Source organism: Sus scrofa, chromosome 13 (genome assembly GCF_000003025.6).
Source record: "Sus scrofa isolate TJ Tabasco breed Duroc chromosome 13, Sscrofa11.1, whole genome shotgun sequence".
Classification (NCBI taxonomy): domain Eukaryota; kingdom Metazoa; phylum Chordata; class Mammalia; order Artiodactyla; family Suidae; genus Sus; species Sus scrofa.
The window spans coordinates 67,200,761-67,226,348 of NC_010455.5; the positions used below are offsets into that span (position 1 = coordinate 67,200,761).

General features: G+C 46.5%; 1 protein-coding gene and 1 long non-coding RNA gene across 2 annotated transcripts in view; one reads left to right on the plus strand and one right to left on the minus strand.

Annotated features, from left to right (window-relative positions):
* LOC110256506 lies at positions 7,691 to 15,943 on the minus strand. The gene is made up of 3 exons (XR_002338101.1): positions 14,376 to 15,943; positions 14,050 to 14,265; positions 7,691 to 8,613 (listed from the first exon to the last, which is right to left on the minus strand). It is a non-coding gene; the product is annotated as an uncharacterized LOC110256506 (long non-coding RNA).
* Positions 8,501 to 25,588, plus strand: part of HRH1 (histamine receptor H1) — a 201,914-nt gene continuing 184,826 nt past the window's right edge. The window contains exon 1 of the mRNA XM_021071109.1: positions 8,501 to 8,641. The gene's annotated coding sequence lies outside the window, so the exon portion shown is untranslated. The remainder of the gene's footprint in view (positions 8,642 to 25,588) is intronic.

Genomic DNA, 25,588 nt, shown 5'->3' on the forward strand with positions numbered 1-25,588 from the left:
TGCCCCCCAAAACTTGGGCAAACGTTGCTTTTGGCCAGCTATCACCCAAAACTATACAGAGGAGAGGCATCTGGAAAATGCAGTTTTAGCTTAACTAAGCAGACTGTGCAATGCAAACCCCTCCCATTTTCTGTCTTTCACACACAAACAACATCATCATCATCTGGTAAACTATCTGAGAATGAATTACTAACATTTGGACCCTGTTTCTCTTCAAAAATGAATATGTCTCCTCTGAGAATAAGGACATCCCCTTACATAACCGTGATACATTTATCAAATGCAGGAAGTTTCACAATGTTAGAATACTATTATCTCAACTGCAGGCGATATCCAATTTCTTTATTTGCCCCAATAATGCCCTTTATAGCAGTTTTTGTCTGATCCAGGATCACACATTGCGTTTAGTCTCCTGGCAAATAGCTTTGAATACCTACTACCTCCCAAGGAGAGATGACACAGCCAGCATCCCAAACTCACTGGGCATTGATTTGGCAACTTGACCTTCTCCTTCCCATGCTCCATTGCTTCTCTCTTCTCTGAATGAAGAGTAGGGCCAGGCTCCCGCCTCTACCATCGTCAGCTCTTCGGAGAAACAAGAGCCAGGGTTTTGCTACAGGCATATCAAAAAAGAATTGTGGGAGTTCCCATCATGGCACAGTGGTTGACGAATCCGACTGGGAACCATGGGGTTGCGGGTTCGATCCCTGGCCTTGCTCAGTGGGTTGGGGATCCGGCGTTGCCGTGAGCTGTGGTGTGGGTCACGGACGCTGCTCAGATCCCATATTGCTGTGGCTGTGGCGTAGGCCGGCAGCTATAGCTCCAATTGGACCTCTAGCCTGGGAACCTCCATATGCCACATGAGCAGCCCTAGAAATGGCAAAAAGACAAAAAAAAAAAAAAAAAAAAAAAAAAAAAAAAAAAGGTGTATTCCTCAAGAAAGAGGACGAAAGTTCAACTAAGGAAGCTACCACCTGGGGGAGGAGGCCTCTCTGTTGCTTCTTTCTCTGGCTACCTCTCCTTCCCTCTCTCCTCTCCATGGCTGGCTGGCTGCAGCCCCTTCTGGGCCCTCCTCCCTGAACCATAAGCACTTAAAGCACAAACAGAAAAAAGGAAATCTGAAATGAACCTCACCTATCAAACAAGGCCACAATGATCCTGTATGGTCTCCCCCTGTCTCCCCTACACTAAAGTGCTCTTCTAGACCCCTCCCCAGCTTTCTCTCTCCGCTATTCAGCAGCAAAATGGAAATAGGTCAGAGGATTCAGTTTTGGGAAGAATCTTAAAGGTCATCTGGTTCTATTTAAAGTTCAAACTGTTTTGGGAACTTGCTTCTTCAACTGCAATGTGCATACAAATCACCTGGGGATTTTGTCCAAATGCAGATTTTGATTCACTCAGTCTGGGGTGAGGCCTGAGATTCCGCATTTCTAATCAGCTCTCAGGTATCGCTGAGAGGAATTTGCCCTGACTTTGCAGAACAAGGATCTAAAGAAAAGTCATTCGGCCTCTTCTGAAATATTCTCAGGGAGTGGACCACCTCCTTAGGAAACTGACAGGAACTCAAATTGTCAAGAACAAAAGAGGGAGTTCCTGTTATGGCTCAGCAGTAACACACCTGACTAGTATCATGAAGACATGGGTTTGATCCCTGGTCCCATTCAGTGTGTTAAGGATCTAGCAATGAAGCTATGGTGTAGGACACAGACTCAGCTTGGATCTGGGGTTGCTGTAGCATAGACCAGCAGCTACAGCTCTGATTCGACCCCTAGCTTGGAAACTTCCATGTGCCATGGGTGTGGCTCTAAGAAGATAAATAAATAAATAGGAGTTTGTTGACACAAAAAAATTCCAAATCACTGGCTCAGGCACAGCTGGATACAGGTGCTCAAAGATGGAATCGGGAATTGATCCCTCTCCACTTCTCATCTCTGCTTTTCTCTGCCCTGGCTTTACCCTCAGAGTGTCTCTACTCTTAATGGGGGGCAGGGGGGCAAGCTCCAGCAACTTTTGCCTACCAGACTGGCAACCACACTATAAAGTAAGATTCCTGTCCCCATCACTTCTGCTACAGTCTGGTACTGGGTCTCAGTGGGCCAGCCTAAATTACATACCCATGTCCTAAATGGTCAGGGTGGCCAAGAGGATGGAGTGTGTTGCCTGGTCAGGCCTGGGTCACCTGGATACCTCTTGAGCTGCACCCAAGCACAGGAATGCACAATTGAGAGAGCAGTGGGTCCCCAAAGGAGGAAGGGAGGAAGAGATGTGGGACAGGCTAACCCCTCAAAGGCCCATCAGAAAAAGCCATTATCTCGTCAAATAACCCTTTGAAAGTCTCCCAATAGGTGTAATATTTCCCACCAGTTTCTAGTACAAGCCCTTTGTGCTGTAGGCCAATCAGAAAGACAGACTGAGGAGAGGAACTGGGTGTGTCTGAGACGGGTTGATTGATGTTGCTGGGTGGATCCAGAGGTGGAAGTCAGGAACGCTGTTTCCTCTTGGTCCAGACCAGTAGCATGGCTCCACTGGACCCAGCAGTGGACTCCTGACTCCCTGCCTCCAGTCTGGTCCCTGTAATCCATCTTGCAACAGTAGCCAGAGTGAGTTCTTAAAACTATATATCAGATCATGGCATTTCTCTGCTTAAAATGCTCCAGTAGCTTCTCCCACCACATTTAGGGAAAAAGTCCCATTTCCCTGTTCTGACCTGAAATGTTCTCCGTGACCTGACCACTGTCTCACCTTCTGAACTTGGTGCACACCACTCGCTCCCTCATTCACAGCTTTTATCCATTGCTTTGTCCCTTGAGCCCTTCAATCTTGTTCCTGCCACAGGACCTTCGCACTCACTATTCCCTGTGCTTCGAACATTGCTCAGGGAGCTGAGGAGTCACCAAGGAGGCACCTATTTCAGCCTGAAAGGACAGGGATGACTTCCAGGGAAGAAGCCACCTAAGGTGGGAAGCAAAAATGACTTAGCCATGGAAATTTGGTCAAACTGAGGTCCCAAACCTGCCCAAAAATGAAGGATGAGGAAGAGCTGGTTCAGAGAGATGGCAGGGGTGGAGCAAAGATCCAGAGCTTTGGAACACAGGGACATGGGCAGAAAAGCCGTGCAGTTCCATACTAGGGGAACCAGGGTTCCCTCTTCCTCTAAGTATCCTCAGGCTGGTCCCCTCCCTTCAATCGGGTCTCTGCTCAAATGCCACCTCCTCCCAGAAACCTTCCCTGACCCCCTTAGCTAAAATAAAAATCCGCCTCCCTTTCTGTCCCCTAATTCTGCTTTATTTTTCTTATTCTCAGCACTCAGATGTTTAATAATTTGTCTATCTCCTTCATTATAAGGAAGCTCCAGGAGAATGGGAACTTCTTCTAGTTCACTGCTGTGTCCCAATGCCCAGAACAGTGCCTGACACACAGTAGGAAGTCATATATACATGAATGCATGAATATGAACGGCCAGGAAATGACAGTGTAACAGCTGTCAAGAACACTGGCTTTGGGGTCAGACAGCCCTCAGTGTGAGTCCTGGCTCTTCCACTCTCTCTCCATGCAGTCCTGAACACGGTACTTAAATCTCTGTGCCTCAGTACCCTCACAAAATTGTCGTTAAAGTGAAATGAAGTAAGACAAGGGAAGAACAAAGCACAGTGCCTGGCCCAAAATGAGCAAGCAAAAGCCAGCAAGTGTTATGAAAGCAATGGTCCCGGAGATGCTCTTTTAGAAGGACCTCTTTAATCAAGGTCCACCACCGCCCCCACCTCCACAACCCAGAGCTCTGTGTATTGGGGGATTTTTGTCTACCAAACTTTGCTTGATAATTAAGCCCTCCTTTGTATGAATCAGATGTGGCTGCTAATTAGAGCTCCTGATTAGCATGAGGTAACCAGGGTGACAGCACTGAGCTGATATCATTCCAGGCAAAAGCAAAGCAATGGGGCATTTGGGGTGCCCAGCTCACCCCGATGGTGAGGAATTGTGATTCCCTCTGTGCTCTCTGTAATATGGCAAAGAGGTTCTGGATGCCCCATCGGTACCTCCAGGGACCCTCTTTGGTTCAGGGCCACAGGTGTGGCCTGTACCTCCATCAGCTCACAAAAGGTTTGGCTGTAAATTTGCATTTCTTCTCTTTAAAATCAAAGCCATGCAGAGTGCTCCTAGGATCAAACTTCCTTAAAAGTAGGGTGAACAGAACCCTTACTCAAATTAACAAAAAAGGTCATGTAATTGGCTCAGGATCTTGAAAGTCAAATTGTGTGCACATATCTTTTCTTCAGATAAACCCGTGACAGAGGAACTGCCAAGTTAATTTTTAAGAACTGTATGTTTTAAGACCACTCATACCTACTGCTAAACTCTTTTCCAGGACAATTGTGTCCATTTTCATTCCCCCAGAAGTATTGGTAGTGAAAATTTCACATACCCTTTCCAAAACCAGGTCTTTTATTTTCAAATATCTTCCAATTTCACAGCAAAGACATCTTAATATTTGAGTTTGTGTGTCTTTGAATTTCACTGATGCTGGTCATTTCTCCACATGTTCTCTTTCAAATTTCATTCTGTGAATTTATAGTTCATAGATATTTTGGTTTTGTATCTCATTTGTGTTTTTAAAATATATTGGGAATAATAACTCTTTATCTTATGCATGTTGAAAATATACAGTAAATCTTGGGCACCTAAATCACAGGATACAGGTATAGATGTATAGGTGTAGGTGCAGATGTAGGTGAGGAGGTAGGGGAACAGGTAGGAATAGATATAGGGGTAGGTGAAGGTATGGATGTAGGTGTAGGTCTAAGTATAGATGTAGGTGTAGATAAAGATATAGGTGCAGGTGTAGATATAGGTGTAGGTATGGATATAGATATAGGTGTAGTTGTAGGTACAGGTGTGGATGTAGGTGTAGGTATAGATGAGGATGTAATTGCTGCCCCTTCCTCTTAGGGTTGAGGACTCATGATGTGATAAGTGTAAGTGCTTAGAAGCAGGCCTGGTGCATTTCCAAGCTTAGGTGGAGCCATTCTTAGGACTGGCTTTCTGAGCCCCAACAATGGCGCCCACCAATTACTCCCTCTGGGTCCTCACAAACCATCCTTTTCCTGATCCTCTTACAACCCCCCTGGGACACACCTTAGGCTCCCCGAGCTATTGTGGGACTGCTTGGGGGAGCTGCTCCATGGGCTGTGGGCAGTGGTAGCCATAACAACAGTGCTGATGATAACAGATCTACTGTGGACCTACTGAGCAGGAGGCCCTGCGCCAACACTTCTCAAGCACCTTCTCACCTAAGGCTCAGGACCCCCCAGGAGGAGCAGACACTCCTCACCCTCACTCCTTGGCTTCCCCCCGGGCTCCCTTCCCACTTTCATTCTTATACACACTGGCTCCCCACATGCCTTCACCTCCTGTCTGTGCCACTCTTTTATAACGGGAAATACATAACAAACTGTAATTTTTAAAAACCACCAGGCCACGTGGGCTTGCCACTGTGGAGGAGGACAATTTACTGACAAGAACATTTCATTGCAATGCACATACAATTAAGGACTATGCATATTTTGCTCTGGAAAGAAGTCTTAGTTAAAAAAAATGCTAATAGGGACATGGGGGAGCCCAGCCGTGATGGAGAGAATCACATCATAATGCCGTCATCTAAGGAGAAATCAGGGGCTCCAGGGACATGCTCCCTGGAGGTGTCATCTGATATTTTCAAGGAGATTTTTTAGTGTTTTCCTTGAGGTTTGAGTCAGTTCAGATCTGAAAGAAGCAGACACCAAGACAGAGTTAGAAGTGCAAGAGATTTGAGGGATAAATGCCTGAATGGCACATGGGCAAAAGGGCAGGAGCAGGCAGGGAAACACTCAGGCACCTGTGCCAGGAGAGGGGGAAGGAAGGAAGCTAGGGTGGGAAGAGCCTCAGGCTGTGGGACAGGCCCAGTGTCATGGCTGTCATGAAAGGAGCCCCATCTGGAGAACTGCCCAGGCCCCAGCTCGGAGGAGGTCACCATGCTGGGTCCTGACCAGGGCTGCTGGGGGAGTGTGGACTTGAAGAAATGCTGCAACTGGAGCTGGAGGCTGATAGCCAGCTCCATTCTCCATAGCACATCTCAAATTACAGGATGGGGGTGGGAGGGCAAGGAAAAGACAGGTACATTTCTGAAAGCCTTCTACCTGCTCAGCACTTTCTCCTGGAATGCTGTTTACCCACCACTACCAACCTGCAAAAAAGGTACAGGTTACTATTTCCATTTATAAATGAGTACGTGAAGGCTCGCTCAGAGAGGGACAGCAATTGCCCCAAGGCTACGCAGCTCTAAATCAGGGGATTGGACACCACAGCAGCCAACTTGGGTAGAGACACTCATAGGGCACCAGGCGAAGGTCTAAAACCAGGCAGAGTTTAGGCTGGAGGGCCATCAGGAAAAACCTATGGCATGGACATTGGGGCCTTCTGATTATTTTTGGCTAAAGTCTCAGGAATTAGCCCCACCTCTTCTGCCAGCCCTTCTGGACCTAACAGTGGGCTGACCCAGTGAGTCTGCAGAGGGCTCCAGAGTAGATCTGTATGGATAAGGAAGTTTACACAGATCATGACTGATTGCACCAGCCCAGAGGCCCAGAACACAGAGTACTCTGACTGTGTTTTCAGAAGAAGAAAGCTTTAAACCAGCAGTGTACACGAGGGTCAGGTAGGGTGCCAGAGCAAAAGCTTATCCTTAGGTCCCATCTCAAACATTCTTATACAAGAAGTCTGAGCCAGGGCTCAGGAACCATCTCCTAGAAAGGACTCTGATGGAAAAAGTTGGCTGCCAAGCACAGCAAGAAGCACTATTTAAAAGAATCCAGGAGGAGTTCCCTCTGTGGTGCAGTGGGTTAAGAATCCAACTGCAGCAGCTTGGGTCACTGAAGAGGTGCCATGGGTTAAAAGATCCTGTGTTGCATAGGTCACAGCTGCAGCTCAGGTTCAATCCCTGGCCTGGAAACTTCCATATGCCATGGGTGTGGCCATCAAAAAAAAAAAAAAAAAAAAAAAGAAAGAAAGAAAAAGAAAAAAAGAAGAAGAAGAGAAAAATAATCCAGAAACCTAAACTGAGGGACATTTTACAAAACAACTGGCCTATGCTCTTGGAAAATAACAAGGTCATAAATGACAAAGATGGAAGAATTTTTCAGATTAAGGAGCCATGACAACAGAATGCAATGCCTTATTCTGAATTAGCCTTTTTTCTTTCTTTTGCTGTAAAGGGCATTAGTGGGACAATAGTGAAATTTGAATAAGACGTGTAGATTAGATAGTAATGTACCAGTGTTAATTTCCTGATTTTGATCAATCAATTGAGGATATGTAAGAGAGTGTCCTTGCTTTCATGAAATGCATGCTGAAATACTCAGGAGTAAAAGACAACATTTCTACACTATACTCTCAAAAGATTGAGGAAAAATAATAATTTACACATATGTGGTATGTGCATACGTGTGGTGTGTGTCGGGTGAGAGAATGATGAAACAGGCAAATGTGGAGAAAGAACACTTGAAGAATCTGGGAAAAGGACATACACTTTATACTTGTTTTGCAATTTCTAAGCATGAAGCTCTTTAAACAATCTAGGAAAAGCCTGGGCATCACCTTCATTTGATGAGAACCACATAGCAGGGCTGCGGGATGGGGGTTTCTGCTGGATTGAGGAGTGGGCGAGGAGAACTGGACGCACAGGCTTGGCCTGGACCAGGACCACTCCCAACTCAAACACTCCCACCCCTGTAATTGTCCTTCTTCTTCTGGAAGCCCCTCTTTCATGTCTCAGCCCAGAATTCACCTCCTTGGAAACTTCCAGGCCCACCATTGCCCAGGCTGTGTGCCCCAATCCCCCACAGTGCACTCAGAACTGCGGGGTCAGTGTCCTCCCCTGGCTGTGCCCTCCCCTGGCTGTGCCCTGTCTTCCCTAACCCCCTGCCCGGCAGCCTCTGGGGGACGGAGGGGAATGGCTGTGTTTCACGGGTCTTCAGGTCCTGACATGATGTTTGCCAATGCACAAATGAGATCTGCCTTTGATTTCTGAGTCCTGAAATCCAGCATTTCATGACACACACTGCCTAACCAAGCCCCGCCCAACCTCTATCTCTTTAGTACCCATAGAACCTATAAGGTAGTGGTACCCACACTTCTGAGTCAGGCCCTGTAAGGGTCTTCCTGCCCAGGGCTGTTTGAGCCAATAGAAGAGACCAAGTCTGGTTGAGAAGAAGAGGAAAGTTTACTCTTTGATCAAAGAAAATAGAGGCAAGAGGTTGCTCTAAAGCACAAGCTTTACCAGACAGGCCAAGGGCAGGGCTGCCTTATAGGGAATCTCCTCAGTGGGGGGCGGGGAGGAGGAGGTGGAGTTCTCCTGGGGCGAGTACAGCTGGGAGGCTGCTGTGCAGGGCAGAGCATTGGGCGCGGCGTCTCCGCACTCGGCCCGCCACTGCAGCCATCTTGGACTGAAGGGCGTGGGAGCGTCTGCACACGGCCCGCCCTGGAGCTGCGTGTGGTGTCCTGCCCGCAGTGTGCACCAGGAGCTGTGGTCTGAAGGGCCGGTGGGAGCCTCTACACACAGCACCCTGTGAGCCAGTGAAGCTACATTAAGCACAAAGGAGAAAAACAGGTTAGACTTTATTTTATTACCCAGCTGCTGTTATTTGCCGGGAATTGTTGTTGGGCTTTGCCTGACTGTTTCCTGCAGGTTGGGGCGTTGTCATATCATATCTGGGTGGAGGAACAGAATGGCTCCCCAGATGCCCTTAGGTGTGTCTGATTGTCACCAGGCCTCCAGCCTGACTGCTGGCATCCCCGAGTGGCCCCCATTGGTCTAACCTTTTGGAGACAAAGGAAACCAGACAATTTAAGATCTGTGGCCCCAATATTAGCAGGAGAATAAAGGTCACGTGTCAAGTTTTTGCTGAAAATGGAGGTATCTCGGTCTTTGGCTACGGGCAATCCACCCCTGATGTCCAGGCTCTGCTGGGGCTGAATCTCCTTACTCACACTCTTGGAAGAGAAGCTTCAGGTCAGAGAGAGGGGGTCACACAGGGAGTCAAGGGGTTGTTGCCCCAGGTTGCCCTGTGGAGTCTGGGGCTTGGGGGTACTCTTCCCTCTAGTGTGATGCACCCACAAAGTGACCCCCGCAACTTCGGGATAGATAGGCTAGAGTCACTGGGTGGGATTGTTGCCAAAACTCAGCCCCTATCCACCAATACCAAATAGAAATGCAGAGACAGAGTTTCGGGCTAAGGAGGAAAACAAGTAGCTTTTATTGCTTTGCCAGGCAAAAGACGACATAGCAGGCTAATGCCTTAAAGACTATGCCCTCCTTTGGGGAAGAATTGCAGGGCGTTTTATGGTCTAAAAGGAGAAAAACAGGATTTCAGATAAGAATTAGGATTGGGGCAAACGTGTTCTTTCTTTAGGGGAAATCTTAGTCCTTGAAGCTGGTGTCAGGAGATCCCGGCCTGATCCTAGCGGTGGTCTTCTGGGTTATTGCCTAGAATAACAGTACTTGTGAAAAGGGCATATTGATCAGAGATGAGAGCAAACTAGGAATGTTTCTGAAAAAATCATGTGTTTATAATCTTTAACACATAGACAATTGCATTCATTGTGCCTACGCTTTAACTCACAGGTGATTGTGTTTAGGGTGCAATTCAGTGAGAGAGAAGCACAGGAGTGGCTCCAAGCTGTTCAGTTTTAAAGTGTTCATTTCTAAAAGAAGCATAAGGAATGTAACTTTTCTCTTGGGTGTATAAAATGCCTACATCATTAGGTGTATCCCATGAGAGGGAACCAGGATCCTGCTCCAAGGCTGTACTGTTGTTGCTTGAATGTTCCTCCCTTTTCTTTGAGTCCCTCCCTTCCCTGATCAGCAACTGTCAGAACCTGCCCCTTGGAGCTCAGGGAAGGCTGTGGAGGCTAAATGAGGCCCATTTCCTAAAAACAAGAAGTGGGGGACACAGAAAGGGTTTTGTGCCCATGAGCCCCCCCACGACTCTGCTCATTTACAGCATCCATCCACTTAGGGGTGAGTTGGGCTTGTGGGCCACCAGTTTGTCAGGGCTTAGGTGCACCTGGTCTCCTGGCCAGAAGGGGTGGAGGGTCAAGTGGGTGGGTGCAGCAGCACCTGGTCACCGTGAGGCCTCTCTTGGTTCCTCCTACCGGGAGGACACACTGGGGTTGTTCCATTTCAAGGGGGTTAAGGTGGCCCTTCTTCTAGATTTGGGGAATGGGTCTACCATACAGTTCAAATGCACTTAGCTTTAACTCACCTCTCGGGCCTCGCTGCGGGAAGAACAGGGCAGTCAGAGAAATGTCATGGAATTTTCTTGTGTTTCCTGACATAGCTTGGCTAAGGCCCATTTCAAGCTCTAACCGGATCCCTCTACTTTCCCCAATGCCTGGGGTCTCCAGGCTGAATGAAAGGCCCATTCTCTTTAAAGGTCCAGGGCCCTCATTATCTCCTTTATCACTTGAGATACAAATGCTGGACCATTACTGCTTTGTAGGGATCCTGGGAGCCCAAACCTGGAGATTATTTCTTTAGGAATGCCTTAGCCATTTCAACTGCCTTAGTTCCAACAGGGGTTGCATCTATCCAGGCAGAAAATGTGTCTACAAACACCAAGAGATTCCTGAAAGTGCCTAGTACGCTTGGCACGACATTGAAAACTATCTTCTTGTCTTTCCCAGGATGTGTCCCCCTGGTCTGAATGGGGGGTCTTGTGTTGGGGTTGTTACTCTTCATACCAGGAGTTACCATGACCTCAACTCATGAGATATTTAGGGATTCCCTCCTGTAGTGAGTTCCTTGATGAGCCTCCCTGATGGCTTGACAGGCTGCAGTTGGGGAAAGAAGTATTGCCTGTGTTGATTAACAGGCCGCCCGTGGCCTCTTAGATTTTTTTCAGGATTTGTCTAATTCTTCCTTTGTGTAGATTGGGAACTAATCGAATGGATCTAGTCTTCAAGGTGTGAGGGGTAGTTTTAAGTTTCTGGCTCTAGGGCCACCCTTTTGGCAGTTGGGTCCACCTTGTTTTCCTTTATTACCACTGCACCCTCTTTTGGTGGCTCCTACAGTGGATGACAGCCACATTTTTTTTTTTTTTTTTTTTGGAAGATGCACTGCTTCTAAGAGCTCAGTATGCTTCAGCCACGTTTCACTGTTTATTCTCTGCAGTAAGCAGACATTTTTGCTTCCAAATAGCTCTCTCTCTGTGTGTGTGTGTGTGTGTGTGTGTGTGTAGGATGGCAGATGCATACCTGGAATCTGCAAACATTAACATCTTCCCTGTCCCACATTCTAAGACTCAGGTGAGGGCTATCGGCTCCACCTTTGGGCAGAAGTCCCTGGGGGAGGCGTCTTGCTTCTCTGACTTGGGTCTGGGTGGTCACTATGTGTCCCACCAGCCTTTTTTCCTCGCATAAAACTGCTCCCACCTGTGAAACCTTCCTCTTTGGCCTTTGGGAGGGGCGACTGGAATAGATCTTGTCTGTGGTTCCTATACAGTCTTGCTACAGGGGCCCTATTTCTGTGGGTGGGAGGGTGTCAGGATTGAGCATGTGGCAGGTTTCTGTGGTAGCCCCTGGGTTGTCTAAAAGCATAGCCTGAACTTGAATCAACCTTCTGGGGGAGAGTCCTTCTGTTCCCTTAGAACTGACCAAAGCCTGAACCGGCTGAGGGGCCCAAGTAGTGATTGGCTAACCAAACATTACCTTTTTAGCCTCCTTTAGCAGGGTTGTAACAGCTGCCCGTAGGCAAGGAGGCCAGCCCTTAGTGGTTTGATCTGGTTGTTTAGAGAAATTAGCAACCATCGAGTAAGGGGGTCCCAGTTTTTGAGCTAATACCCCAAGGGTGAGTCCCCTTCTCTCCTGAATGTAGAGGTTAAAAGGTTTAGCTAAACCTGGGAGTGCCAGGACAGGTACCTGAGGTAACAGATGTTTTAGCTCTTGAAAAGCCCCCTCACTTTCTGAATCCCACTCAAAGGGAAAAGAATCATCCTTTCAGCTTTTCATATAGAGGCTCAGCTAGTGGACATAGTTTGGGACCCAGATGAGGCAAAACCCAGCCATTCCCAAGGAAATCCTTAACCTGTCTTCTAGTTTTAGGAGAGGTGAGGCTGCAAATGGCCCCCTTTCTTTCCTGGGATTGGCTTCTCTGCCCTTCTGTGAAAATGAAGCCTGGGCCTGTCACCCTAGTTTGTGACTTTGAGCCTTTTTCTTGGACGTCGTTTATTCTATGTCAGCTAGGTGGTTCAGGGTTACAATATTCTTGTCAGAGGCCTCCTTAGTAGGAATGGCCATCAGGATGTCACCCACATATAGGCCTCCAGATGTGGATCTGTTAGGTCTTCAGCTAAAGTTTCCCCAAAGATGGTGGGGGACTTTTTGAACCCTTGGGGCAGGATTGTCCAGCAGTATTGTTGTTTTTATTGCAGGTTTGGGTCCTGCCATTCAAAAGCAAAAATGTCTTGTGGCTCTGGGGCTAATGGAATACAGAGAAAGGCATCTTTTAAATGTAATACAGAATCAGGTCCTAGAGGGCGGTAGAGTAACCAGCCGGGTGTAGACACTGGGGACCACTGGGTATGTATCCTCAGTGGCTTCACCAACTGCCCTGAGGTCCTGTACCATCTGATATTCCCCACTAGGTTTCCTTATGAAGAGAATGAGAGTATTGCAGGCTGATTGGCATGGTCTAGAAGGCCCTGGTCAATTAGCAATACCTAACAAGGCCTCCTGATGGAGAGGATACTATTTTCTTTTCTTTCTTGTAATTAAAGTATACTTTATTTACAGTGTGCCAATTTCTGCTGTACAGCAAAGTGACACACACACACACACATTCTTTTTTTATATTATTTTCTATCATGGTCTATCCCAGGAGACTGGATATAATTTCCTGTGCTATACAACAGGACCTCACTGCCTATCTATTCTAAATGTAATAGTTTGCATCTTTTAACCCCAAACTCCCTGTCCATCCCACTCCCTCCCCTCCCCCTTGGCAACCACAAGTCTGTTCTCTATGTCTGAGTCTGTTTCTGTTTTGTAGATAGATTCATTTGTACTTTATTTTAGATTCCATAAAGAAGTGATATCATATGGTATTTTTCTCTTTGTGACTTACTTCACTTACTATGAGAATCTCTAGTTGCAACCATCTTGCTTCAAATGGCATTATTTTGTTGTTTTTTTTTTTTTTTTTTTTTTTTTGGTCTGAGAAGTATTTCATTGTATATATGTATCATTTCTTCTAATCTACTCATCTGTCAATGGCTATTTAGGTTGTTTCCATGTTTTGGGTGTTGTGAATCAGGTTCTGTGTGGGGCCTGTATGTCCAGGTTTTAGTGAACTGTCCCCCTATCACAGGATGGACTCCTACAGCTTGTCCCACCCATCCCTGGGCCCAGCCCTAGAGATTTACTCCAAGGAGGTCAACTTGCTCTGTCTGGGGAGGTTTGTCCTTGGCCATTAATGTTATTATCTTGTGCCCTTTGTCTAAGGAGACACCAGTATCCTGTTTCTACCTATCAGGTGAGTAGTAGCCCTGATTTACGTAAGACTACCTCTTCCTGGTGGGGGTATAGGGCATGGCGACATAAAACAGGAAGGAATGGGTGAGAGTGTGTTCATCCAATTTACATTCTCATGGCTCTGTGAATGCCTCTTCTTGGGGCATTTCTGATTCCCTCATAATTATACAACTCTTGTGACATACTTTGCCTGATCTGGTGCTCAGAACTGAATAAATGGCACCAGTGTTGACTAAGATTCCATGATCTTTCCCCCATGTCAGTGTCAGCATGGGGCTCCTCAGGGGTCAGGTGGAATGTCAGCTTAGGAGCCCTCTGGCCCCATCACTATTCATCTGTTTGGACCATCTGCCTTCTCAGGTGGCTGGGATCTGACATTTCCGTTCCCCTTTGGGGGAAGCAAGGCATTCTCCCTTCCTGGGTCCCTCACTGACTGAGTCCTAGTTTCCTTGGCTTATTGCCCCTTGTTGGGGGCTAGGGGTCACTCACCAGAGTTGAGAGTCTCCAGTTAGGCAGTTAGTCCAGATTCCTTTGCCAGTGAGTGATGGCTTGATGTGAGATCTTAATTCTCTGCTCAGGAATCGGACCTGGGCAGCCCGGGTGAAGACCAGCAGTTCTAGCCACTAGATTAGCTAGAGGCTGAAAGCAGAATTGCTGTGATTCTTACCCCTTCTTGAAAGTAAGAATGTTTCAAGCAGGCAGAAACTGTAAAAACAGGTACAAAGCTTATTGTTAGAAACACAGTACAACATGTGGGAGAGTGCACAGAGAACTAGTCAATTCATCTAAGGCAGAAGCAAAGCAGTAATACACACTGAAAGGCGGAGTGCAGGTGTCGGCGTCCCCCTGAATGAGGAGCACCCCAGAGAGGTGATTTAAGTCATTTAGATAGGGCAGTTCCTCCGGATCTTTGTTTTCCTTTGGCCAGTTTTACTGCTTTATTTCTAACATCTGACTAGACCCAGGGCCCTCCCTGATATGTGCACACACTTTTTTTTTTTTTCTTTTCTTTTCTGGGCCGTGTCTGTGGCATGTGGAAGTCCCCAGGCTAGGGGTGAATCAGAGCCGTAGCTGCCGGCCTACACCACAGCCACAGCCACACCACATTGAAGCCATATCTGCGAATAATGCCATAGCTTGCAGCAATGCTGGCTCCTTAACCCACCATGCAAGGCCAGGGTCAAACCTGCATCCTCATGGATGCTAGTTGTGTTCTTAATCCCCTGAGCCACAACGGGAACTTCCTGTGTGCACGTCTTTTGGCCAAGATGGATTCTAGAGTAAAGGGTTATGGAATGGTTATCAGGACTTACTAGGGCCTGGCATCCCCTCCCTTTTTGACCCCTAGGAGCACTTCTGCACATGTGCAGCTAGGATATCCCTGACCTTGAGGCTAGGAAGTATGTGACCTGTTCATCTTTTGCCCCTGCCGTTACCATTGTTTAAATTACCCACAGAAGACAAATTCCAGTTATTTACCTTGTGCCTGTTGTTGTTTCTCTCTTGAAGTATAAACAGGTGGCTGGTTCTAAATGTCTATCCTGGAGCCCACCTATCTGCTGCCTCTAGAAATATAAACAGGAGGCTGGCTGTAAATGTCTATGCTGGAGCACACCTATCTCCTGCCGCAAGCTGACATTGGAGGGCAAAGCCCACCTTGCCTCTGGGCCTTTTTTTCCTCTGACTTTTCTTCCTCTACATCTCAGTTATTAAACACCCGGTAGGCAACCTCAGTCAGGTTGGTAGGGTGCTGAAGTTTACACCTCAAGTCAGGGGCACTTTGAGAAGCAAACATGACCTCGGGATTGCCTTCCTTTCCAGTGCCTCAGGGTCAGCAGTGGACTAGATTTGGAGGCTTCCCCAAGGTGCTCTAGGAATGCCAAAAGGGTTTTCTGTTGGGTCCTGACTGATTTCCTTTATTTTATTCCAATTGACAGGTTTCTTTCTTCCCTGTGCCTGGATTCCCTTGAGGATAATATTATTACAATGGGTCAACCTCTGTCTCCTCCCCTGCCCACTTTCTCCACTGTCCCCATGGTCCCAGTTGTATTCATCGTTTGGGACCTCTTGATTCCCTGGCCTGAAAATAGCATAACCTGCATTGTTTCTGGTCCCTTTGTTTGCTTCCTCTCCACCTTTTGAAAAGACCATGACCTTTTCTTCCTCTCTTAGGAGTACTTTGAGGAGGCTCTGGATGTCAGCCCAGATGGGGTCATAGGTCTGAAAGATTCTCCTAATAAGATTCAGGAGCCCCTCTAGATCTTCCTCAATCCCTTACTATGGCTTTTCAGTTATATAGATGAGAAATGGCAAATGGGATGTGTACCTGGATAAGCCTTACTTCAAAGGGAGAGCTCTGCCTGAATTTCATCCCCATTCTTTTGTCCAGCAGAACAGGTCCAGTTGTAAAATGACACTGTCATGTAGAGACCCACTGATGGGCCGGCTCTCCCCATCTCTCTGCTGGTGCGGAGGCCAGACTACTACCTGGAAAGATTAAATGTGAGGAGGTGAGTGGGTGACACCCCCAACTTCCAGTTCTGTTGGACTCACCCTAACAGGATATCCTTTGTTATGGTGGGTGTTTTGTTCCCATACCTAAGATGTTCTGTTTTGGATTTGTTTCCCACCACCCAGGGCGGCCATTGGTGTGATTTGTTGGCACGAAAATACCACAAGATTTGACCCGAATCAGATTTCTGGGAAATTTGGAACAAGCATCAAACTGTTAGTGAATTCTTCTAAAGAACAGAATAGAAGGCATTCACATGGGTGATTCTGCTGGAACTAGGGGTCCCCCTTGGATTTGTAATGGTCTGTGCTTGAGAGTGTCAGTCTCCCCTCAGTCAGAATTACCATGAGGTTCGATGGGATGCATCCAGGCCACAGCAGCTTAGTCACATTAATTCCTGAACAACATGGTACATCTGTCTAAGATGGGGGTGGGGCGGGGGTGGAGAGGGGATTCTTCTCTTTCCTCCTTTCGGCTGAAAAGGAGTTTTTGGACTTCCCACCAATTGAGAGATAAAAGCATGAGGGATTCCAATGGGGTGCTCACCCAGCCACTGGGGCAGCTGCTATTCTGTGCAGGTACTGGGAGGAAAGCCCATGAACCTTAGTTGATAAAGAATCACCCAGGTTTCACTTCACAGGCAGAGGGGAAGAGAGATCAGGCAGTGTGTGTTTCCTGCTCTCACCAGCAGCTCACAGCCTCCCCAACAATGGGGTTCCTGGTCTTGCCAGTGGCTGACAAGACTCCCAGCCCACCTCGGAGAAACTAGTGCTGACCAAAAGAGGTCAATTCACTGGTCATGTACCTACTTTGGGACCCTCTCACACCTGAGTGTCCTCGATTCCTTTTCTTGAACTTAGATCAAGCATCCTTTTTTTTTTTTTTTTTGTCTTTTTGCCTTTTCTAGGGCCACCCCCTCGGCATATGGAGATCCCAGGCTAGGGGTCTAATCAGAGCTGTAGCCGCCGGCCTACACCAGAGTCACAGCAATGCCAGATCCGAGCCGCATCTGCGATCTACACCACAGCTCACAGCAACACCGGATCCTTAACCCACTGAGCAAGGCCAGAGATCGAACCCACAACCTCATGGTTCTTAGTCGGATTTGTTAACCACTGCGCCGCGACGGGAACTCCAGATCAAGCATCCTTGTTCCATTTTGTTAGGTGGTCCTCATCACCTGGACCTTTTCCTGGTCACACTTCATGACTCATGGTGCTGGTGACTTTCCTTTACCAAACTGAAGTGACCATGGAGAATGCTACCCTAGACCCCTGGAGGTTGCCAAGGAGGGCAAAAAGCCCTGGTGAGGCAGCTACTGCCTTGTATAGGGGTCAAGAGAACAGCACTATGGGCGAAACAATTAGCCAGACTGTGGTGGCTCCCTCTTGTCCACAGGTTCCCACCTTCTCAGTACTGGAAGGCCAGCTAGAGGCAGTGAGCAGATGTGTGCTTGTTTCACATCTCCAATCCCCAGTGCCACCATGTAATCCCCTCAAGGGGGGCACAGTCCAGCTTACTCATGAGGCTATGTTGTATGTGCAACATACCCAGGTATTAGGTTGCTGAACAGTGTTGCTCTGAATTTGGCCAAAAGCCATCATGCTAGCCTGTAGAGTGTCTGCAAAAACCAGAGGCAGCCATTCCCACTTGAACTTCCCAAAGCCTCCACAGTTGTCCTGCTGGAGCTGGGGCACACACCAGAGACTAATGGATAAGTGCAAGCAAAAAGCCATGGTCTGTCCCATCTGGGTCACCAAAATTTACTACCAGCCTTGCGCCAGGAGAACAAGACCAGGTTTGGTTCAGCAGCAAAGGAAAGTTTTATTCTTTGATCAAAAGATAGAGGTGAAAGCTTAGGATATAGAGTACATGCCCTTGATGGGCCATGGGTGGGGCTGCCTTATAATATCCTTGTCAGCAAGGAGCAGGGCAGGATTCTTACAGGTCAGGTACAATCGTGCTGCTCCCAGTTCTAGGTGCAAGGTTCACCATCTCTGCACGCAGCCCACCAAGCTGAGGTGTTGGTATAACCATTTTGCTTGAGGAGCTCTGGTCTGCAGTGGTAGGAGGCCTTTGCACATGGCACCCTAGGGGCAAGTGAAACTAGACTAAGCACAAAAGAAAAGAAAGAAAAAAGGTTAGGCTTTACTAAGATTCTTTTTATATTCCCTAGGAATTATTAATGGGTTTTGCCAGGTAATAGCAGGCTTGATTACTCCTATTTCATGGATATAAAAAATAATGCTTAGTACTCCAAAAACTATTTAAGGTGCTGATCACATAAGTTGAAGATAATGCATATTCTTGAAGACAGAGATTGAAGATAGACCATGTTCTTGGATTGAAAGAATCATTACGGTTAAAATGATCATACTATTCAAGGCAATCTACAGATTTAATGCAATCCCTATCAAAATACCAATGCCATTTTTCACAGAACTAGAATAAATAATTTCAGAACTTGTATGGAAATACAGAAGATCTGGAATAGTCAAAACACTCTTGAGAATGAAGAAAAGAGCTGGAGGAATCACGCTCCCTGACTTAAGACTATACTACAAAGCTACAGTCATCAAAACAGCATGATATTGACATAAAAACAGACACATAAATGGATGGGAAAGGATAGAAAGCTCAGAAACAAACCCACACACTTATGGTTGATTAATCTATGACCAAAAAAAGGGAAGAATATACAATGGAGAAAAGAAAGCCTCTTCAGTGGTGCTGGGAAAACTGGACGACTACATATAAACGAATGAAATTAGAACATTATCTAACACTCAGTATGAATTACAGACCTAAATGTAAGACCAGATACTTTAAAACCCCTAGAGGAAAACATAGGCAGAGAACACTCTTTGACATAAACTTAAGAAATATTTCTTTGGCCCCCTCTCCTAAAGTAAAGGAAATAAAAGCAAAAATAAACAAATGGGACCTAATTAAACTTAAAGCCTTTTGCCCAGCAAAGTAAACCAGTTACAGAATGAAAAGGCAACCCACTGAATGGGAGAAAATATTCACAGATTTTATTACCAATAAGGGATTAATATCCAACATTTATAAGCAGCTCATACAACTCAACATTTAAGAAAAACCTGATGAAAAGATAAGCAGAAGAACTAAAGAGACATTTTTCCAAAGAGGAAATGTAGGTGGTGAACAGGCATGTGAAAAGATGCTCGGCTTCTCTAATCATCAGGGAAATGGAACTAAAAACCACAAAGAGATACCACCTCACAACCGTCACAATGGTTATCATCAAAAAGTCTACAAATTACAAATGCTGGAGAGGATATGAAGAAAAGGGAGCACTTGTACACTGTTGGTGGGAATGTAAATTGTGCAGCCACTGTAGAAAAACAGTTTGGAGGTTTCTCAAAAATCTTAAAATAGAACTACCATATGATCCAGCAATTTTACCCCTGGGTATACATCCAAAAAACCCCCAAAACACTAATTCGAATAGGTATATGCACCCCAATATTTATAGCAGCGTTATTTACAATTGCCAAGATGTGGAAGCAACCATCAGATGAATGGATAAAGAAGATATGGTATTCATATGTAATGGAATACTACTCTGCCACAGAAAAGAATGAAATTTTGCCATGTGCAGCAACATGGATGGACTCAGAGGGCATCATGCTAAGTAAGTCAGACAGACTTACACATGGAATCTAAAAAATACAACAAAAAGTACTGAAAGTAGGTAAAAGAAGCAGAGTCCCTTATGTAGAGAACAAACTAGTAGTTACCCCTGGAGAGAGGGACGGGGGGAGGGGAAATAAAGGGGTGAGGAAGTGGGAGGTACAAACTCTTAGGTGTAAAGAGGCTCAAGAATGTATTGTGCAACACAGGGAATGCAGCCAATATTTTGTAATAACTGTAAATGGAAGGCCACCTTTAAAAATTGTATAAGAAAATTTAGTGTTTAGGAAAAGTGATTTGATTTTTTAAAATTTATTGAATGGATAAGTGAATAAGGCAGAAGGTCAAAGTGTTGTGTGACCACAGAGCTGACAAGGGTGTAAGTATAAGGGGTGGGTGGGAGACCCCAGGAGACAGACTCCAATTTAACTGAAGGAGGCACATTTTCCTGGTCAGGACTTTCTCCAGCAGTGGAACAAGCTGCTGTGGTAGTGAGTGAGCTCCACAGGTCTGGAGGTGTGCAAGCAGGGAGCTTCACCTTGGCAGGGATGAAAGGAAGATGACAAGTGTCTGCATACCTGGGAGGGTTGATTCTGTCACTCTCCTGATAGCAGATGGTTTCTGAGCTGGTCCGGTGGGACAAGGGACTTGGGACACCAGATACCTGAAGATAAGTATTTATTCTCTTTCCTCATCCCCTCAACCCGGCAGCATCAGCTTCCCCAGGGGAAGCAGTGGAGCATGGTAATCACCTGATTCTGGAGATGGTACTGGCACTGCTGGTTGGGGGGAGTCCTTGGAGGCTCAGGACTCTAGAAGCCCTTTCTCCCCTGTCCTTTGTAGAGAAGAAGGATGAGAGGGCTGACAGGTAATGCTTGCTGATCTGGGAAGGAAGCTACGCAAGGTGGGACAGAGACTGCTCTACCAAGAAACTTTTTCTTTACTTTCCCATTTTTGTGATGGGGAACCTGAGGCTTGGGGGCATTTAGTAACTCGCCCAAGCCTACAATTAAATTTTTTTTTTCTTCTTTTTTTTGTGTGTCCTTTTTACAGTTGCACCTGTGGCATATGGAAGTTCCCAGGCGAGGGGTCAAATCAAAGCTGCAGAAGAGGCCTACGCCACAGCCACAGCAACACTGGATCTGAGCCATATCTATGACCTATGCTGCAGCTTGTGGAAATGCCAGATCCTTAGCCCACTGAGCAAGGCTAGGGATCGAATCCGTATCCTCACGGATGATGTTGGGTTCTTAACCCTCTGGGCCACAATGATAACTCCTAGAACCACATCTTTTAAAAAACTGATTTAATGGAATATTTATTGAGCTATGCATCAGGCATGGTTCTGAACTGGGGGTGGGGACAGGCTTCTTAACTGAGCTCTGCCTTCTTCCAAGTTGAATAGGTACCCTAAAGGTTGGAATTGTGGACAAAGAATGTCACCTACCATTTTAGTAAACAAAAGGCATTGCAGCCATCCACGTTTCCCAACCACTGCAGCCAACCTGGATGGTGCACCCTGAGGGGACTCAGGATGGAGAAAACAGGATACTGGGCCTAGATGGTTAAGATGCATATCAAAGAAATAATTTCAGGAGTTCCTGTTGTGGCACAATAGAAACAAATATGACTAGTATCCATAAGGATGCAAGTTTGATCCCAGACCTTGCTCAGTGGGTTAAGGATACAGCATTGCTGTGAGCTGTGGTGTAGGATGCAGATGCAGCTCAGATCCCACATTGCTGTGGTGTAGGCCGGCTGCTGTAGCTCTGATTTGATCCCTAGCCTGGGAACTTCCATATGCTGCAGATGCAGCCCTAAAAAGAAAAAATTATAATAATATTAATTTCAGTAAGGCCATACTCTTGCATCTTTCTACACATAGAAAAGCACTAAATTCATTAAATTGAGATGTGTGGTTTTTCTTTAATTAGCAGTAATCTAATGATTTTTATATTCCTGTTTATTCTGACTTCTCCCTTACCTCTTCAGAACAGTCCCTCAGAGATGTCTGAGAGGCTGCATCCTGGGCTTAAATCCTCAGTAATGCCCCAGTAAAGCACAACTCTCAACTTTTAGGTTGTGTTTTTTCTTTTTCAGTTGGCAGAACCTAGGGATGGGAGGTCCCTGATGGGGGCTCAGCTCCAATTCAGCTGGCCCAGTCTGCCTGCTTCCCCTACACTCCAGAAGAAGAAGGAGCTCCATCCCTGCTTTCTGGGCCTCCGGGGTCTGCCTAGGCCCAAGGGGGACACAACCAGGAGCAAGCGAGGCAGACAGCTAACTGGAGGCACCAGGCTCACAACCACATGGGATGCTCCCTTCCTTGGGGGATGCTCAGAGTCAGCACAGCCCATTTTCCTGTCTGCCAAGGTGGGATCTGGAGAGAGCAAACCAACAACATTTCCCTCCTCCCTCAGTACCAAACCCTGACCCTGTTCAGGTATCAGGCAGCCTCAGAATACGGGAGAGGAAGGGCTCTGCCCCAGCTCCAAAGGGTGAATCTTGATTTGTCTGTGTCAATCATGTGATCCTCTTCTTCTGGGCAGTGATTGGTGGGATTATGGGCATGGGAGCAGTTATGGCCAATGCAGTGTGAGAAGCAAGGTAGTAGGAGGGGACAGGGAATTTTCTGGTTCTTGAAAATAAGATGATGGGGGGAAAAAAGGTTAAAGAATGGATAGACTGTGGGTTGATTGATGGAGATGTGATAAAAACAATTGTAATGGAGTTTCCCTTGTAGTTTAGCAGTAATTAACCTGACTCATATCCATGAGGACACAGGTTTGATCCCTGGCCTCACTCAGTGAGTGAAGAATCCAACTTTGCCATGAGCTGTGGTATAGGTTGCTGACTTGGCTTTGCTGTGGTGTAGGCCGGCACCACAGCAAAGCCTACACCACAGATTCGACCCCTAGCCCGGGGACCTCCACAGATGTGGCCCTAAAAAGCAAGTAAACAAGCAAAAAACAATTGTAATAAAATGTTAATGGTAGAATCTAGGTGGTAGTAGATAGGTGCTCACTATACTATTCAACTTTTCTGTATGTTTGTAATTTTTCATAATAGAATGTTTTAAAAAATGAAGACTGGTATCAGCTAAATATAAATATATGCATACTTTATGACCCAACCATTTTTGTTTTAGATAAAAGAGAAATGCATGCTCATGCTCACCCAAAGGTGTGTGTAAGGGTGTTCATAGAGGGAGTTCCCTGGTGGCTCAACAGGTTAAGGATCCAGCGTTATCATTGTTGTGGCTCAGGTTGATGCTGTGGCAAGGGTTTGATCCTTGGCTCAGGAACTTCTGCATGCCATGGGCACAAACAAACAAAACAATGTTGTTTTTTGGTTTTTTTTTTTTAGGGCTGAACCCATAGCATGTGGAAGTTCCCATGCTACAGGTGAAATTGGAGCTGTAGCTGCCAGCCTGCACCCCAGCCACAGCAATGTGGGATCTAAGCCACATCTGCGACCTCCACCACAGCCCAAGGCAATGCCGGTTCCCTAACCTACTGAGCAAGGCCAGGGATTGAACCCACGTGTTCATGGATTCTAGTCGGGTTCATTTCTGCTGAGTCACAACAGGAACTCCAACCAAAGAATGTTTAAAGAAGCACTATTTGTAACAGCCCAAGACTGAAATGATCCGGTGTTCACTGATGGAAGAATGGGCAGAAAAACTGTGGTGTATTCATGCAACAGAATACTACACAGCAATGAGAACCAACAAACTACAGCTACTCCCAATAATGGGTGAATCTCACCAATATAACCTTGGCCAAAGATGCAAAAGCGAGAGAGTGTACAATTACATTTCCTTAACACATAAACAGGCTAAACCAAACTAACCTACAGGGTAGTGGCTGGAAGGGAGGACTGGGAGCTCATAGGGTATCTGGAATGTTCTGCTTGTTGAGCTGCTGCTGGGTTCAGGAAATTGAGCTGGGTGCTTCTTTTTGTGTACTTTTCTCTATGTATATTCTTCGATTCAGAGTTTAAGATACATATGCTTGAAGAGAGACCCCCTTATGGATGTAGGACAGATACCTAAATTGATTTTTTAAAGCTTTCTGGCATGATTTGGTGATGTAGTAAGAATACTTATTCTTTTTGATTCAGCAATTCCACCTCTAGGAATATCTTAGAAAATACTCAGCAATGCTGGGCAAAATCTGTATTAAAAGTTTTTCATTACGGTATTATATTTAACAACAGCAACAGAAGAAAGGAATTCACCTAGAAGTTCAATAGTAGGCCTGGTGGGATGGATGATGGCACTCCCAGCCTGTGAAACATGACCCAGCTACTAAAAGTGATGTGGTAAAAGTCAGTGTCATTTTTCTAAAAATGTCCAAAATTCAATGATGAGTAAAAATAAATAGAGTACAAAATTATGTATACATAGCATCATTTGTGCTGTGTTGGGTTGGGTTGTATTGTATTATTATATGCCTGGAAGGAAATCTGCCCAAAGATTACCACTGAAGCAGCAGTACTGGCTAAATTATTGAGCAGGACACAGAATGATCTGATTCATCCTCCTAACAATTCCTGAGGTGGCCAATGTTATGCTTCCTATTCCACAGATGGGACCCCAGAGGCACAAGAGATTAAGGTCCTCATCAAGGCCAAGACTGGAGTTCCCGTGGTAGCTCAGCAGTAATGAACCTGACTAGTATCCATGAGGATGCAGGTTCAATCCCTGGCCTCGCTCAGTGGGTTAAGGATCTGGTGTTGCCATGAGCTGTGGTGTAGTTCTCAGATGTGGCTCAGATTCCATGTTGCTGTGGTAGTGGTGTAGGCTGGTAGCTGTAGCACCAATTCAACCTGGGAACTTTCATATGCCACAGGTGCAGCCCTAAAAAGAAGAACGAAAAAGAGGCCAAGACTGTCCGACTCCATAGCCATATCTTCCATATTCTTTTCTATGTTCAGTCTCTTGGTGTGGCATTATGGGTAGGCAGTTAAAACTTTTTGTGTGCTCTTTAAAACTTATTTTCCAGGCTGTTTACAATGAACATCTATCACTTATATAATCAAGGGAGGGAAAGCCATAAAGTCATTTGTTTCTGCAAAGTGTCCAGAAAGTTCCGGAAGGCTGTACATACCCAGGTGTTCGAAATGATTATCTCCGGCTGGAGGGAAGACTAGGGCATTCTGGCCTCTTTATCTTGCTCTGTTGTCATTTTTCTATAAAAGTGAGCACAGGAGTTACTTAGAATTGGGCTGCATTTGGTGACTGGGGCCTCCATAGGCCGGCTCTGAGGGGTGGGGGCAGCCCCTGCACACCCCTGGCTGCCTTCTACCCCTCCCCCCCAGCCTGAGGTGTGGCCACTCCCTCCCTGCAGGAAAAGTGCCAGCACCAGCTGGTGTCTCTCCTCGTTCCTTCCCAAGAGGGCCATGTCCTTGCTCATCTGTAACTTTCAATTAACCAAGCACTAGGCTCCAGCTCAGAGGCTGAGCCAATGTTCCAAGGAGGAAAAGAAAAACCAGCCCAGCAACTCCAGGGAGGAATTTCCTTTTAATTAAAGTGAGGATCAGGGTGGCTCTGAAACCCCTTTCTGCTGAAATGTGAAGTTGGGCAGGGCAGGTGGTGGGGGAGCTGCCTCCTGCCCCTGCAGCTCCCTCCTGAGGCCTCAGTGGGACTGGGGTCTTTAATTGCAGTGCAGAAGGATGACTGGTCTCAGCATTCAGGACCACCTGCAAGGGGAGGGGGTTACTGCAAACACCAGCTGTTAGAAGAGTAGGAGGGTGTGGGTGTGGACCAAGCTGGGGAACAGGGGCTCTGGGTTCCTAGGCCTCCTGTTCCTTCTCCTGCTCCCTCTTGGCCCACCTGCCAGCCAGCCTGACTTCTACTTA